Source organism: Babylonia areolata, chromosome 20, assembly GCF_041734735.1.
Source record: "Babylonia areolata isolate BAREFJ2019XMU chromosome 20, ASM4173473v1, whole genome shotgun sequence".
Lineage (NCBI taxonomy): Eukaryota > Metazoa > Mollusca > Gastropoda > Neogastropoda > Buccinidae > Babylonia > Babylonia areolata.
Window position 1 is genome coordinate 28,019,953 of NC_134895.1, and position 15,503 is coordinate 28,035,455.

A 15,503-nucleotide genomic window follows, 5' to 3' on the forward strand; every position below is an offset into this window, starting at 1 on the left:
AATAATCTAAGATATAATATTTCGACACAAAATTATAACACAATTACTGCCATAAGTCAAAGAAAACAATATCAATAGCAAAAATTATGATTATCAAGATGATGATAACAAAACAACTTGTTATCATAGAAGATAGAAAGGACATGAGAAATCAAATCATATTTGAATGCGTTTCTGATGCCATACTCGGTTGGTAGCTTCTTGACTGTTTTGCTTGTCGATATCAATACACAAAAGCACTGCACTATTATTGACTCCAGTCCTGAATGGTTATTAACAAGGTTAACAGAAAACTGGCGGTAATAAGTATGATAAATTCTGCACCTAACAAGTACTTTTTTGACTCACTTGTGTAAACAAAGTGAGTCTATGTTTTAACCTGGTGTTCGGTTGTCTGTGTGTGTGTGTGTGTGTGTGTGTGTGTGTCTGTGTGTCTATGTGTCCGTGGTAAACTTTAACATTGACATTTTCTCTGCAAATACTTTGTCAGCTGACACCAAATTAGGCATAAAAATAGGAAAAATTCAGTTCTTTCCAGTCATCTTGTTTAAAACAATATTGCACCTCTGGGATGGGCACAAAATTTTTTTTATAAAAAAGAAGCCAAATTATATGCAAACTGCATTTACTGTTATATTTATATTTTTTTTATTCTCTAAACTTGGCACTTTGATCTGATATTCTGACACAACAATAAGAGCAGTCATTTTTATCATTTTTTGTTCAAACAGGAACTTCTTTTGCTAAGCATGGAAGTTATATTTATTTTGCATGTCTTGGGTGCAGATAGTAAAAAAAGGGAAATTAATCTGTAATTTATGCTAGGGGACTTAATTTGCTTTAAACTGATCTTTCTCACCTTAAACATTACATTTTGAAATTATACTAAATACATAAAAAGCTTGTGTGTTTTACTCTCAGTGTACAGGGCTTTCACTATGTTCATTCGCTCAAGTGATCTTTTTCAGAAAATACTAAAATCAATACGACAAGTGGACTTTATAGATCTACTGGCTGAGCCCTGAAGGTCATGGGCAAAAATCAATTGCGTACACATATTTATACATATTCAAAGCGTGTGCTCATATTCTTCGCGAACGTGAACTACGCCATTTTGTTTCAAGTTGTTGACCTGCCCGTTCAATCCTATATTCAATCGAAAATACACGATAACATGTGATGGAAAGTTGGAGAAGGAGACCATTAAATATTTATTCAGAGAAAGATTTGTAAACGCCTCATCACTGACTGGATTATGCCCGAAACTGCCATAAAAATATCCACATAATCAGTCGGAATTCACAGTTAAAAATTGTAAACCATGCGAGTTAATACCCTTGAATTGGTGAAACATAAAAATTTCCAGTCTTGACTTCTCTCAAAATGAAGTCCTTTTCACTTCATACGACGTTTATAAGCACTTGTACTTGGCTCTACATATTATTAGTTTAACAAAATACTAAATTTTCATATCAACTTAAAAACTATAAAACTAGAATGAACATAAAACAGAAATTGAATCGACCCTGTTTGTACTACATTCCCAGCGGGTGTAACTAAACTTGTACATTTATCTAGATATAGAGAAAACGGCTAAATGTTGCAGTGTGATTGCGGTGACAGCCACATCTCCATTACCGCGGACTTAAAAAGAATTTTTTTTTATTGCCTTTAAAGATTTTTGAATGCCCAAGATACACCAGAATAATATGATTTAAACAGCGTTCTCACTGCGAATACCGCAATCGATTTATCGCCCTTTAAAAAAGTATGTTCAAATATTAAATTTTAGAACGTCAGTTAAGGAAGCACGATAGTGTAATGGGTAACACAGTTTCTTCTCACCTGAACACGCGGGGTTCAAATCTGATTAGGACTTTTCTTCTTTTTTTTTCTTTCTTTTTTTTTTTTTTTTTTTAACCCGAAGCTTTATAATAACAAATACAGAACACATTTTAATGATTTGATTTTTTTTTAAGTGTATCACAAGTGAGTCTTGAAGGTCTTGCCTCTCTTGTTTAAAATGTGCGTCTGCTAGCAAAGTTCCTCTGCTATGATCGACATTGGCTCTCGCCCAACCAAATACCACAGTTTGAAAACCAAATTACGTGATTATGCAGACCTTCATTTGATTTTGGTAGACATATTATGATATTTACCACTATTCATTCTGTCATATCCAAATAATTTTGCTTGTGTACCTTTTGGTTTTACCCAATTCTTTCTACTGACTAGACTAATAGTACAATGTCAAAAATACCAAGGAAGTTTTAAGTCTGTTCAAGAAGACTGTGTGGTTTATGTTGTCAATGGCTTCTGACTAGTCTAAAAGAGTGAGGATAAATATTTTATCATTATTATTATTATTATTATTATTATGAGCATTTACGCCTAACCTTGAAAATAAGCCCTAGGCGTTTACAAATAGAACACATATGTAAATATCAAAAAGGAAAAATTGAACACAAGATACAAAACATCATTGAAAACTATTCACCACCCCACCCACACCCACCCTCAAACAATGCACACAAGCACACGCGCATGCACACACACAATGACAAGTCATAGCACACAATCGTAAATAGTACACAATCAAAAGGCCTGACTAAGCGGGTTACGCTGCTGGTCAGGCATCTGCTCGGCAGATGTGGTGTAGTGTATATGGATTTGTCCGAACGCAGTGAAGCCTCCTTGAGCTACTGAAACTGAAACAATCAAAAATACTATCAACAAATTCTGAAACTATCAAAACTCACTCACTCACAAATAGTCATTTTAGTTCATACTGGAAATGGATGAGCTGTTGAGAATTAATCAGGAGGGGAAAAGGTGGGTCTTCAGACTGGATTTGAAAGATTGCTGTGAAGATGAGTGATGGAGATGGGAGAGGCTGAGGAAGTTGATTTCAAAGAAAGGGGGCTTAGAATGAAAAACTGCGTTTGGCCGTATGTTTTGGTTCGAGCAGGGGGGATCCTAAGCATACAGGTTTCAGAAGAAGAGCGGAGTTGGCATGAGGGTATGTAAGGATGAATGAGATCAGAAAGATACTGTGGACCAGAAGCCTCAATGGAATTGAAACAAAGAGGGACAACTTTGTAAATAACTCTTTCTTGTACTGGGAGCCAGTGTAAAGTATGAAGGAGAGGAGAGATGTGATCAAATTTACAGGAACGAAAGACCAGACAAGCACCATGGTTCTGGACAGCAAATCACTGACTATTCCAAATGTGGCCTTTTTGCAACTATGGCCACATCTATATGCTGACTGATGAGAATTAAGTAAACGAATGAGTTCCACATGAGATAAGAGCTGAGACAATACAATCTTTTTCAGCATGTTTGATAAAAACGACAGAGTTGATACAGGCTGATAATTTTTCAAACAATTATGATCCAAAGATGGTTTCTTGATGAGTGGACGTAAGACAGCAGATTTGAAACTTTCTGGAAAACAATGTGATTTGTGTTGTGATGGTAAATAGTTTTTGACCCACTTGTGTAAACAATGTGAGTCTATGTAATCACCCGGTGTTCAGTTGTGTGTGTGTGTGTGTGTGTGTGTGTGTGTCTGTGTGTCTGTGTGTGTATGTGTGTGTCCATGGTAAAATCTAGAGACCCCCCAAAGAAATCTATGTAAAAAGAGGTGTGTCTTCAGCTCTTCTTTTTCGGGCTCTGATGGGATGACAGCTCCACATCCATTTTACATAACAGAAATAAACATACCAACAGGCCACAAACACAGCTATAAGTTTGCGTTGCTACATTTTTTATGTTGCCCTAACATCAGGATACAAAAAAAATTACTACTACATTTCTCAGCTTAGCAAGATTCAGAAAGTATTTCTGTGTTGGCCTACTTAAAATTTGAATTTCATGCTCAGTCAAAGGGACAGAGGCGGACCAATCCAGTCCATATATATGCTTCATGCTCTGATGCAGGTTCTAACAGCCACTGTCAGACTGAAGTAAACACACTGACAACAAGAGTAACCTTGTAACCTTGCCAGCCAGGTCACAAAGTACCTGGTCACTGATGTCTGGAATTTCAGTTTGTCTGTGCCAGAAGAAATAATAATAATAATAATCATAAAAGGGCATTTGGTATGCCCAATCTAATGAAACAAAAGCCCTGGGCATTTACAATGAAAAATACAATGATGTATGCATACTAAAAACTCATGAATACACCCACACGCACAAATCCTCCCGTTCCAGCTGCAGCCCATAAACCCACACCCACTCCACACAAGATGATCACACACACACACACACACACACATGCGTGCATATGAACATGTGTATGTTTAAAATAGTATAAAAATAGTTGAAGTAAAAACTTAACTTGGCTAAAACATAAAAGTGAAGACAAGGAGTTATTTACTGATTTAAATAGCTGGAAATAAATGAGTTTTCAAAGAGGTTTTCAAAGAAGGGCAAGAAACAGCATGACAGACAGGAAACGGGAATGAGTTCCATGCGGAGGAAGCCTGGAAAGATAAAGTACATTTTCCATATGATCTGGTTCTGTAGGATGGAAATTTTAAGACGGTCATCACCTGATGACTGGAGCCGGCGAGATGGAGAGTAATAATGCAGAAGCTCAGAAAAGTAAGAATGAGACATGCCAATCATAAATTTGTAGCACAGGAGAGAGAGTTTGTACTCTATTCTTTTCTCAATAGGTAACCAGTGGAGGGAATGAAGGAGAACCAGAGATAAGCTGTGCATGATTCTGGACTCTCTGAAGTCTGGATAATAAGTAGTTGGGGAATCCAGTGAGCAAAGAATTACAGTAGTCAAGCCTAGATAGGACCAGGGAACAGACAAGGGTTTTTGCTGCATCTTGAGACAGAAAAGTGCAGAATAGAGCTTATTCTATGTAACTCAAGGTAAACACCAAGGTTGTGAACAATTTAAGTTGGGACATTGCATCCATTTAACTGAACACCTTGGGGGACTGAAACAGAATTTAGCAAACGTTTCGGAGCAAGAAAAATCATTTGTTTTTTTGTCATTCAACTGTAGTTTGTTGCTTGTCATCCACAATTTTATGTCAGCAATACATTGTTTAGTAGAGGTGATCATCTCAGGAAGATCAGATGAGAGATTGGACCAGACTTGTAAATTTGGTTATCATCCAAAAAACTGTGATGTGGAAGAGAATGATGGGATAGAATTTCTGAAACAGGTACATAAAGTAGAAAAAGAACTGGTCCAAGGACAGATCCTTGGGGAACACCAAATTCTAAGGGAGCGGGTCTTGAATGCTGGCAGTTCACATTAACACTCTGGTTCCAGTTGGAGAGGTAAGAGCAGAACCATGAGAGAGCCATGCCAGATACACCAAAAAGTATGAGAGAGTTGGTTTATCAAAATGAGAGGGAGCGAGTGTGTGTGTGTGTGTGTGTGTGTGTGTGTGTGTGTGCGCGCGCGCGCGCGCGCGCGTGTGTGTGTGTAATAATAATGATACTAATAATCATAATGGTATTTATAAAGCGCTGAATCTTGTGCAGAGACAAATCAAAGCGCTTTTACACCAGTCATGTGAATGCATGCATAACTCTAAAACTGGAGAAACTGAAGACAAGGAAGAGGCAGGGAAGGGAGGCTATTTTGGGAAGAGGTGGGTTTTAAGACCAGACTTGAAAAAGCTGAGTGTGGAGACTTGACAAAGCAAAAGAGGAAGTTCATTCCAACTGCAAGGTCCACAGACAGAGAAAGAATGGCGGCCACCTGTTGAATGAATCTGGGTTCGTGTAAACAGAGTGGATCCGAAGCCGATCGTAGAGAGTGAGATGAGTGTTGAGGTGAAGGCAGCCACAGAGATAGGAAGGGGCAGGTTTGTGAATACATTTATAACACAAACTGTACTTTATTCTGTGTGAGACAGGGAGCCAGCGGAAATGTTGCAAAAGAGACGTGATGTGCTCAGATCTTTTCTTTCTGAGGATGAGTCAGGCAGCAGAGTTTTGCATGCGCTGAAGGGACTGAATGGATGAAGCAGGCAAACCAGACAATAGAGAGTTACACTAGTCAAGGCAAAAAAGAATGAGAGAAATGACAAGTCTAGATGTTGCGTCAGTGGACAGATATTTCCGGATGGATCTGATGGGCCGCAATTGACAGTAGCAGGATTGACATGTCTGACTGATAAATTTTTGCATGCACAGTGTGTTGTCAAGGGCAACTCCAAGGTTCCTGACTGAACTGGAAAGAGGGATGGATGTACTGCCAAGTTTGATTGTGTCAATTGGATGGAAGAGAGTTTTTGTTTAGCTTCTATGATCATTGCTTCAGTTCTGTCTGTGTTCGGTTGTAACTTATTTAGAGTCATCCAGTTTTGAATGTCCAGGAAGCAGTTGGATGTTTCTTGCAAGAGTAACGACATTTTTTCAGGGGTATCACTCTTCTGGAGTTGAGTGTCATCAGCATAAGAGTGATGACTGACATTATGGTGGTTGATAATTTCAGTGAGAGGAGCAGTGTACAGTGTGAAGAGCACTGGACCTAAAAGTAAAACAGATCCCTGTGGGACTCCATGTTCGATTTTAACGGGTTCAGACTGGAAATTATCAGCAATGACAGACTGGAATCGATCAGTGAGATAAGATCTGAACCAGTTTGAACAGTGCCATTGATGCTAAATGTAAAATGAAAAAGTCTGGAAAGAAGGACTGAATGGTCTATCATGTCAAAGGCGAATGACAAGTCGAGAAGAGAGAGAAGGGAGATCTGTCCTGAGTCGGACGCTAGCAGTAGATTATTCAGGATGTGGAGGAGCATGGTTTCGGGGCTGTGGTCAGCACAATAGACAGACTGAAATGGGTGGATGAGATTGTTGAAACAAAGGTGGTTGTTGAGCTGCTTCAGGACAGCTTTTTCAAGGAGTTTGGACAGGAATGGAAGATTAGAAACTGGTCAATAGTTTTACAGAATGTTTGCGTCAAGGTTGGATTCTTCTGAAGAGACCAGACAATTGCACTTTTGAAAGTGGATGGAAACATTCCAGTGAGAAGGGATGAGTTGACAATATTGCTGATTGTGGGGAGAAGCTGTGAGACCCAGGAAAAAGACAGAAGCAAAGCGATTTTTTTTTTCACAAGGATAGCAGAGTAAGCACAGCCGCTTTTTTACATCCATTCCTCAATGACGCTGGTATGTGTGTGTGTGTGTGTGTGTGTGTGTGTGAACTCAGAACTCATTTAACTGTCGTAAAACCCATCATAGGACTTATGGACACTATACACAACAAACAAACAAAAAGTAAAAAGCAATAAGTTGTAAGCAGTATCAGTATCAGTAGCTCAAGGAGGCGTCACTGCGTTCAGTCAAATCCATATATGCTACACCACATCTGCCAAGCAGATGCCTGACCAGCAGCGTAACCCAACTTGCAGCCGCTTAGTCAGGCTTTGAGAAAAAAAAAAGAATAAAAAGGAAGAATAAATAAATTAATTAAATTTAAAAATGAAAATAAAATAATAGATCAATACATAAAAATAATAATAATAATATTTATAAGGCACAAAATCTTGATGAAGCCAACTCTAAGCGCACAAAAAAAAAGGAGAACAAAAAAAGGACAATAATGATGATGAATAAGCAAATAAATGTAAAACATGCACATTCACACATGCATAACAGACATGCAACATGCAGTTTCACAGATATGAAGGCACAATCAAATACACATAAACGTACATGAGCCCCAACACACACACACACACACACACACACGCATATTACCCTGCCTCCCCGCCCCCCCCTCCCCCCAAACACCCCCCCCCCTCCTCCCCTCTCCTCCACACGCTCATTTCTGGGCTACGTATCGCAGCTTCCACAGCACACACACACACACACATATGCCTTGGTTCTCCCACACGTGGGAGAATCCAATTGAAACCAGTATCTTTTTGATAAAATTAAGCCAAGGAACTTTTTCCAATTAATTCATTGATTACATATCATCATATGCTTGCCTCAAATAGCTACCTACTTTTGATTCTATGATGTGCACCAAGAATGATATAACCCGACACACTGCAGTCAGAGAAATGGGGTATCTGCCTAACTCTGCCAGGACTCGTAACTTAATTGATCTTTTGTGCAAGCCCATAAAGCTCCTACAGAAGTTGACATGTACATTTTCTGATGGGCATTTTGCAGAGAGAAAGGCACTGAATTGGTTAAACAGCATAGAGGGCATGGTGGAGTTTGTCGCAGTTTGATTGAATGGAAACCACACCTCAGCGCAATAACTGAGAATTGGGGTGACTCGAGTGCATCATTACATCCATCTTTACTTCTTTCCCTCGCACACTGTGTTTCAGAGCATACGCTGCTTTGTTTCCTTGTTTGACTGAGTGGTCTTCAGCAACTTGAGCAGGGTGAAAATTTCCACTCTTATGAAAAATAACTCTCAAGTATTTGTATCTATCCGCCATTTCGATGCAGTTATCGCCACATGAAAAGAGCACTGGTATTTTAGGGTCGTTTTTTGTGAAAATTACAACTTTTGTTTAGTCCCTGTTGATTTTAAGCCCCCGGTATCAGTATCATTAGCTCAAGGAGGCGTCACTGTGTTTGGTCAAATCCATATATAACCGTTATAATATAAGCCCCCATTGCAGACAATATTCATGTAGCTGGTCTAGTTTGTTTTGTAGTCCTACTTTTGTTGTCGAGAGTATCACAATGTCATCCGCATATTACAGATAAGGGATTTGAGTCTTGGCTGCTTCATTGATGTATGGTGAGGTGTCATCATGTATACAGTCTCTTATGCCATTAATGAAAATATTGAATAGCATAGGGCTAATAACATTTCCCTAAAGCACTCCCTTTTTAACCGCGATAGAATATGTAAACCTATCAATTCATGGTACATATCTTTTATAATGTGGAAACATTTTCCATTCAACCAAATTTTGTTAAGTTTCAAAGGAAGTGCATGATGCCATATGTGTGTGTGTGATAAGGACAGAGAGACGAAGAACATGTATCAGATGCAAGAGAAGTGCCGTGAGCAGAACAAGGAACTCCACATGGTCTTTGTAGACCTGACTAAGGCCTTCGACACGGTGAACCGCTGTGGTCTGTGGAAGATCCTCCTAAAGTTCAGCTGCCCAGAGAGCCTAATTCAGCGTCATTCGACAATGGCATGCAGGCGTGAGTACACGAAAATACTGACATGTCGGATCGGTTCCCTGTGGTAAATGGAGTGAAGCAGGACTGCGTCCTGGCACCCACACTGTTCTCCATTCTCTTATCTGCCATGCTGATTGACGCCTTCCAAGACTGTGACCGGGGCATCTACATTCAGTTTCGCACAGATGGCAAACTTTTCAACTTGCGGCGACTCCACGCCAGGTCCAGGGTGTTTGAGGCTCTGTTGAGAAAGTTCCTCTTTGCTGATGACTGCGCGCTTGCTGTACACACCCATGAGGACATGCAGTTCATTATGGACAGGTTCTCAACCTCCTGCAGGCACTTTGGACTCACCATCAGCCTCAGCAAGACCGAGTCCACGTACCAACCAGCTAGCTCACAGAACGTCAGTGCCTCCCCCCCACCTGCAATCAAGATCAATGACACAGAGATCAAGTCAGTCAACAAGTTTTGCTACCTGGGCAGCACCTTATGCAGCAACAGAGCCCTTGATGCAGAAGTGACGCTGTGCATCGCCAAGGCCAGCTCTGCCTTTGTCAGACTCAACAACAGGCTGTGGAACAACAAAGGCATCAGGCTCAACACCAAAATCAAAACCTACAGAGCTGTTGTGCTGACAATCTTGTTGTACTGCTGTGAAACATGGACAAATCGCTGTCACATTCAACAACTTGAGCAGTTTCACCAGAAATGCCTACGAAAGATCCTTGGCATAAAGTGGCAAGACAGGGTCTCCAACCTCCAGGTCCTAGAGAGGAGCAGCCTGCCCAGCATCGAAAGCCTGCTGATCCAGTGCCAGCTGCACTGGACAGGACACATTGTCCATATGACAGACAGCAGGATCCCAAAGATGCTTTTGTATGGCCAGCTGAAGGAAGGCCACCGTGAACTTGGAAGATCCTGCAAGCACTTCAAGGACACCTTGAAGACAAACCTCAAAGCCTGTGATATAGACATCACTTCCTGGGAAACTGATGGCATGCCCTTGACCACTCTCACTGGAGGATGCTGTGCTCTAGTGGCATAAAGACGTTTGAAAACAAGAGAACGCTGGCCATTAAGGAGAAGCGTGAGCGAAGGAAGCAGAGCTCAATTTCTGGAGACAATTTCCCTTGCAACACCTGTGGGAAGTGCTGCGCATCCAGAATCGGCCTATTCTCCCACATGAGGATGCACACCAACAGATAACCCTGCCTGCCTTCTCATCTGTTGATCCGATGGGAGACTCCATCATTGGTAACTGAGTAAGTCTGCTCTTGACCTGAATATGCTTGGTTTGAACCTGCTAATATACTCTCTTTTTTTTCTCCCCCAAAGCTTTATAAATATAACACTGAGCACGTTTTAACGATAAAAAAAAAAACCAACCTTATATAATTTTACTTTTTATGTGTGTTATCACAAGTGAGTCTTGAAGGCCTTGCCTTTATCAGTAGTTAATGTGCTTATTGTTATTCTTATTGTTGATATTTATTATTGCCTTTCATTCTGCGAGTACTAGGTCTGTGGTCACTGGTGGTCTTGCTATTGTGTTTTGTAGTAATTTTATGTGGAAGGTATGAGCTGGAGCATATTTTCAGGTGTGTGGGTGGGTTGGTATGAGTGGTGGTGTAGGGGTGTGGGGGAAGAGAAAGCTCGCCATTGTTTTGTGTGATTAAAAACAAAAATTACACGGAGTGGCTAGTGATTGAATCAGTCATTCTGATACCCCTTGCGTATACCAAAGTCTTCAATTTGAAGCCAATAAAGAGCCTTTAAGTTTAATCTTGTAGGTTTGTGTGAATTATGTGACAAATGGTTTCATGCAAACTGTCAAGGCATTGGTGATGACGTTTTTCGTATTATCTCCAAAGACAGCAACTCGAAACAGCCTGCAGTACACTGGTACTGCAATAGCTCATGTAATATCTTGGCGGCTAAATTCTTAGGGGGAATGACGATGCTGCAGAAAGAAGTGGAGGATATATATATAAGTAGAGAGGTAGCATCTGTGAAGGACAAACTGACAAAAATAGAGTCTGGCATGTTTCCCAAAACCATGGCTGATGCTGTCCGTACTATCCAAAGTGAACTTCATGATGAGAATGTGAACAAAATTGAGAGCATGAAAGTTTTTGTGGATAGAAAGACCAAGGAAAACCTGGAGGCTAGTTCCGCAAACATGGAAAATGTCAAAAGACTAGTCGATCAGAAAGCCAAGGAACAGCTGGAAGAAACAGAAAATAGATTAAGTAGACAAAAAAATGCTATAATATTTGGCATACCAGAAAGTCTATCAGCAGACAGTGAGACTAGAAAAAAGCATGACACGGACAAGGTGACAGATGTACTTAAAGAAGTCAGCATACCTCACACCCCTGTGGATGTTAGACGTTTGGGGAAATATCAAGAGAAAAGGGACTCTAAAGACAGGCCAGTCATGGTGAAATTTAACAGTCAGACCGCCCGGGATGATGTGATACGCGCTGTTACCAAAATGAGAAAGGAAAACAGAGAAAATGAGGATCAAAATGAAGAGGGCTCTAGCTCAGTAAGAATTTCTGTCAGGAGAGATATGACTCCCTTGGAGAGAGATCAGGATCAGAAACTCTATAAGGAGCTGAAGCAAAAGAGAGAGGATTCAAAAAACAAGGGGGATACAACAGCCCATTGGATTCAATGCAAGGGCCAGATCATAAACATAGGGCGGTACCCCAACAGGGGAGGTGAGGAGTAGTAAACCCAGTCCAGAAGAAAAGAACTAATGTACATAGTTTTAAAACTCCTGGTTTATCTAGTCAAAACAGTGGTAAGATTCATATACAAATGCTGATTGTTTTATGAATAAAAGAGCAGAATTTCAAGTACTAATAGAACAACATAAACCGGACATTATTGGAATTACTGAGGTGCTACCAAAAAACAGACGCTAAGATGTGAGTGAGTGTGAAGTGGCCATTGAAGGATATGAACTATTCCATAATTTGAACAACACGGATATTGGACTCCGAGGCATTTGTTTATACATATCTAGTGGTCTTTAGACCAACCCCAAGTGACATTGACCTCTGTGATTTTAGAGAATCCTTGTTTGTGGAATGTACACTGGATGATGACGAGAGATTGTTACTAGGACTTGTGTATAGAAGCCCCAGCAGCAGTGAAGAAAACAATAAGATGAATAGTTTGTTTTTAAAAGCAGCAGAGAAAAAAACATCTCATTTGCTGGTCCTAGGTGATTTCAACTTTCCAGAAATAGACTGGATTAATGAAAAATGTACTTATGTAGGGTAGGGGAAAGTCATCCAGCATACATTTCGGATCACTAGAGATGCATACATGATACAGCACCAGAAAGAACCAACACGTCACAGACAGGGTCAGACTCCTAGCTTGATTGACCTGGTTTTCACAGAGATGACATGGTGTTAGATATCAATACAACGGCAGGGATTGGAAAAAGTGACCACGCCACGCTAGTCATCACCTTGTCATGTGCACGTACTGAAGAATAGAAGTGCCAGCGTCTAAATTTTCACAAGGCAGACTTTGATAGCATAAGACATAAGACAGAGTTTAGGTTCAGTGGACTGGAACAGCAAGTTATCAGTGTTGACAGTCGACGAAATGTGGTCAGTCATCAAGGGCGAAATTACAGGAGCTACTGACAAGTTTGTACCAAGATCAGGAGTCGGCAAGAATAGAAAACCATGGATGGACAGAGGTACTTTGGCTTCAGTCAGGAAAAAGCATAGGCTCTTCAGACGCTGGCTAGTAACAAGAGATTGAATTCATTAGAGCTAGAAATCAAGCACATAATGCCTGCCGTAAGGCGAAAAAGAGACTTGAGAAAGAGGTTGCATTACAAGCAAAGAAGAATCCATAGGCATTCTGGTCATATATTGGCAAAAAAACAAAATCAAGAACTGGAATTGCTGATTTACTGAAAATGATGGATCAAAGACCTCATTAGATAGTGAAAAAGCAGAAGTACTAAATCTGTTTTTCCAGAGTGTATTTACAGTCGAGGGAGGTGATGAATTGCCTGAACCCCCCCATTATACATATGAGGCAGAACTTACTGGGATAACCATTTCTGTTGAGCAAGTCGAAAAACTTCTCAAGAACCTGAAGACAGGAAAAGCCCCAGGCCCAAATGGCATTAGTCCCCTTCTTCTGTCAGAAGCAGCGGAGGCCCTAGCAGTTCCAATAGCGACACTGTTCCAGAAATCAATGGAAGAAGGAAAGCTCCCAGAGGAATGGAAAGAAGCATTTGTGACTCCAATTTTTAAGAAGGGAAGTAAGATCTTGGCAAACAACTACAGACTTGTGAGTCGCACATGCATTCTTTGCAAAGTCCTTGAGACATTGGTGAGGGACCAGCTCATGGACCATCTCAAGACCAACAACCTGATCAACGTAGAACAACATGGCTTTGTTCAGGGACGCTCGTGTGCTACACAATTGTTGGACGTATTGGACAGCTGGACAAGAGCTCTAGATAGAGGTGGCTCCATTGATGCTATTTATATCGATTACCAGAAAGCGTTTGACAGTGTCCCACATCGCAGACTTGCCTCTAAGATCCATGCACATGGAGTATCAGGCAGGGCATTACTCTGGATCCAGGACTTTCTGTCTCAAAGGAAGCAGAGAGTGGTTGTGAATAGGGCAACATCACAGCAGGCAGACATCACAAGCGGTATTCCACAAGGTAGTGTTCTAGGACCCCTGCTGTTCCTGTTGTACATCAACGACCTTCCTAGTAGAGTGAAGAGTAATGCGAAATTGTTTGCCGATGACACAAAGTTGTTCACACAGACTGACCAAGTAGGTGCTTCACAAGTCCTCCAAGATGACCTAGACAACCCGCATCAGTGGTCTAGAGAGTGGCTCCTACACTTCCATCCAGAAAAATGCAGTGTAATGAAGCTAGGAAACTGCAAATCGGAAGCGATCTACTACATGAATGGGGAAGACAACAACGGGACGGAATACAACCTGGCACTTGCTGAGAGTGACGTGGTGAAAGACTTGGGAGTGTACATTGACAAGCTGAACTTTAAGCCGCATGTGGCAACAGTCACTGCAAAGGCTAACAAGATGGTTGGTATAATCAGGCGTTCCTTCAATTACCTATCTGAAGAGCTGTTTATACAGTTGTTCAAATCCCTGGTAAGACCTATTTTGGAGTATGGGCATTCGGTCTGGAACCCGCAGTCAAAAACATTGTGCAGAGAGGTGGAGGACTTCCAGCAACGGGCAACGAAACTGATTGGTCATCTGAAGAACAAGCCGTATCATGAAAGACTCGCTTTGCTAAAGTTGCCCTGTCTCGAACGGAGGCAGCGGGGTGATATGATCGATTGCTACAAATACATACATGGAATCTACACGACCAACAATCCCGAACTATCACCTGCAGTAAGTAGAGACAGAAGAGGCAACAGTTTAATGTTAAGTAAATCACATTGCTGGTTGAAAGTGCGCAGCTCCTTCTTTACAGAGCGAGTTGTTAATATATGGAATGGTTTGCCAGATAGTGTTGTGACTGCCCCAACCATGTTATCCTTCAAGACTAGGTTAGACGCTCATTGGGCCAACTCTCCAAGCATATATGATCCAGTATGCTATCATTAGGCCACGCATGCTGGTATACTGTATCCAGTTGAACGACGAACAGGCCTTCCAGGCCTAAAACGTCTGATCCAGTTCAAGTTCAAAACGTACGTATATATGTATATATACATGTAGGTTTGTATTTCATGATATGCTGGATTATGCGTTATTCCGATTCGTTTTTCAGCCTTTCCAGAAGTTGTACAAATTACACCCAACATGTCATTTCATAATATAATTTTTCACAAAATGCACGAAAACAATCTGTCTGTCGTTAGTTCGGTCCAGTTTAGAATATAACTAGGACTTTATCAAACAAAAAGAAACCAAAACCAAACAACAAAGTAATTTTAAAATTCAAGAAAGCAATAGCAAAGGTCACGACACATTCTCTGTTCCCACCTCAACAAGACACAATGTAACAGAAGGCACGAGTGTTCGTTTCGGCCAGCGGAAGCGGAAATGTGTACAATGTTGTGGACCTTGTTCGTTAGAAAACCGGAAGTCAGTGAAAAGTTCAGTCCCTTCACCTTGGGACGTCCGGATATGGCAACATGGCCACTCTGTCCGCTGAAACTGAAAGTGTGCTTGAATCCATGAAAGTTAAAGAATCGAAAGAGTATTTAAAAAAAACCAAAAAAAAAACCGGACAACCAAAAAGTAGCGCGAAAGTTGAACTTGCTCGTCGTGCAAAGATTTTCAATGTCGCGGAACCAGAAACAAGAAGGCGGAGT

At 40.9% G+C, this 15,503-nt stretch overlaps 1 protein-coding gene across 1 annotated transcript in view; it reads right to left on the minus strand.

The window, feature by feature from the left end:
• Window positions 1–15,233, minus strand: part of LOC143295367 (transcription elongation factor 1 homolog) — a 38,859-nt gene extending 23,626 nt beyond the window's left edge. Inside the window, exon 1 of the mRNA XM_076607025.1 lies at window positions 15,172–15,233. The gene's annotated coding sequence lies outside the window, so the exon portion shown is untranslated. The remainder of the gene's footprint in view (window positions 1–15,171) is intronic.
• Window positions 15,234–15,503: the final 270 nt, after the last annotated feature.